The sequence below is a fragment of the Octodon degus genome, unplaced genomic scaffold (assembly GCF_000260255.1).
Source record: "Octodon degus isolate 3935 unplaced genomic scaffold, OctDeg1.0 scaffold00047, whole genome shotgun sequence".
Taxonomy (NCBI): Eukaryota; Metazoa; Chordata; class Mammalia; order Rodentia; family Octodontidae; genus Octodon; species Octodon degus.
The window spans coordinates 8,677,736-8,680,376 of NW_004524623.1; positions in this window are offsets into that span (position 1 = coordinate 8,677,736).

Consider the following 2,641-nt stretch of genomic DNA (forward strand, 5'->3'; position numbering starts at 1 on the left):
AACAGGTTTAAAAAAATCAGGACCCAAAGGGGAAGTGAGTCATGTAGCATGCAGGCATGAATACAGACCAGGTGCTTTTCCTGTAAGGGATTTGGTTAGTAACTCTTCCAGGTTTCTTCAAGGTGACTGATACCTATTTAGAATATCAACCCGATGCCTATCCCTAGGGAGGTGTCTGCATTTGTTCAATCTTTTGAGATCTGGCCCACAGAGCAGGTGTCTGTCTCTCCCACAGTTGCAAAATATCTATTGTGTCCAGCTGGTTGGGTCTGGGCCATGTACTACTGGGGTTAAGTGTGTGTGGTACATTAGTCCAGTGATTGGAATTAGCTCTGATCGGAGTGGCACCATCCAAATGACTGGCAGGATGGACGGGATAAAAGGCAAAGGCAGGCTGGCCGCTTCCTGCTGCCTGCAGCCTGCCACACCTTGAACTGTTTCTCCTGTGAAGCCCCGCTTCCCAATTCCACCCTGCTTTGGAGCCAGACAGCTATCGATTGAAACATGAAACAAAATGAGCCTTTTGCTGTTTTAACTTGGGTGTTGGGTATCTTGTCCAGCGATGAAAGACTAAGAAGTATCAATAACAGCTTTTTGCAAATTACTATTATTATCAGATATATTTTGAGTGAATGTTTGCCTAGAAAAGCCATTCATCAGAGTAGTTGTGAGAACTTGATTCGTGAACAGCTCCTGCCTGGCAAGTGTGAAGTCATGAGTTTGATTCCCAGTAACAAGAAAAATGTATTTTTAATTTTTAATGTATTTGGTACAAGGTCTCACTACCCACCTAGGACTCACAGGGATCTTCCTGTTGCAGCATGCTCAGTGCAGGGATTACAGGCAGGCGCCACCACACCTGGACCCGGTTGCATGCCCGGAGGGGCTGGCAAGGCATGCAGTACCTGAGATTGAACCCTGGTCCCTGTGCTTGCCTAAGCAAGTGCTGAGTCCACTAAGCTATCTTGCCAGCCCAAGAAAAACTTTTCTTTGCGGAATCAGGGATTGAACTCAGGTCCTTGTGCTTGCCAGGGAAGCACTTATTCCACTGAGCCATCTCCCCAGCCCCTAGAAAAACATTCTTTTAATTGGCAGGCTCAGCCCACCCTGAGGGCAAGGTTGGCACAGCATGTGGTGTATAGCACTGTTTCAATGTTCCTTCCAGGTGAATCTTCTGCAGGATAAAATTTGAGAAGTTCTATACTCTATTGCCTACAGGAGCAAGGTCTTAAAGGGAAATTAGCTATCACTCTTAGGATAAGGGTGAATAAAAAGCGGGAAGGTGTTCACCCTGAGTCCAGAAAAGGGGACTAGTGGAAGAAAACAGGAAAAAAAAAAAACCCTTATAACCAAGAAAAATTGTTTAATCTGGGAGGGCAGGTCCAATTTATTAAATTCTTCGTATGTTGTAGATATTAGCCCTTTGTCTAAACATCAACTGGCTAAAACTTCTTTGCACTCTGCAGGTTGTTCCTTCACTATGTTGGTAGTTTATCTTGTGCAAGTTTTGCTGTTTTGTAATGAGATACCAGTTGTTCTTTGTAATATTTCCTGTACAACGGGGGTTTTGTTCATGAAGTCTTTGCCTACACTTATCTTAAAGACTATTTTATCTTCCAGCAAATTTAGTCAACAGTTTTGTTCCATTTTGATTTTAGTTTAGTGCATGGTGACAGACTTTAGTTTGTCTTCAGTACATGGAAAGGCAACTTTTCACACCATTTACTAAAAAATTATTGAGATTGCAGTAAATCTGTATAAGTTTTGGAAGTTTGGCCATTTTCACTATGTTGGGTCTTTCTACCCAAGAGTAAGGGATTCTTCTTCATGTTCTGAAATCCTCAATGATCTTTTTTTGGAGTACTATCATTTTCAGTGTAGAGATCTTTCATTTCCTTTGTTAGATTGAGTCCTATGTATTTCTATGCTATTGTGAAAGAGGCCATTTCCCTCATTTCTAGATTGTTGATTGTGTCTAGCCAGGGGCAGCATTTGATTGTGAAGTCTACAAGTCTTCTGGTGGAATTTTTGGAATCTTCTATGTAGAGGATCATGTCATCTGCGAATAATTTAACTTCTTCCTTTCCTATCTCTATTGCTCAAAAAACTAGGACTAGAGGTCCCATTTAACCTGGCTATTCTCCTTTTGGTGTCTTCCCAAAAGAATTAAATGACACTACAGTGGTATGCCCCTACCTGTGTTATAGCAGCATAATTTTAACAGCGTCATCTTGGAAATTCTACAAATGCCCATCAATTGACAAATGAATAAAAAAGATGTAGTTTCCTTTCACACAATGGAGTACTACTCAGCCATAAAGGATAAACTTGAGCCACTTATAGCTAAATGGATTTTTTTTTTTTTTCCAGAACTGGGGATTGAACTCAGGCCGTTGCACTTGCCAGGCAAGTGCTTATTTTACTAAGCTATCTCCCCGGCCCCTAAATGAATGGATCTTGAGGGCATACTAAGTGAAACAAATCTGACAAACGTGTGTAACTATGGAAGTGTCTTGAGTGTGAGAACCTCCCAAGTGTGAATGTAGCAACCAAAGTGTACAGGAAGAAATTGTGAATTGGAAGGAATTGTGCAAAATGAAAGGGAAAATACAAAAATGAGGGGAAAAAAAGGAAAACAGAA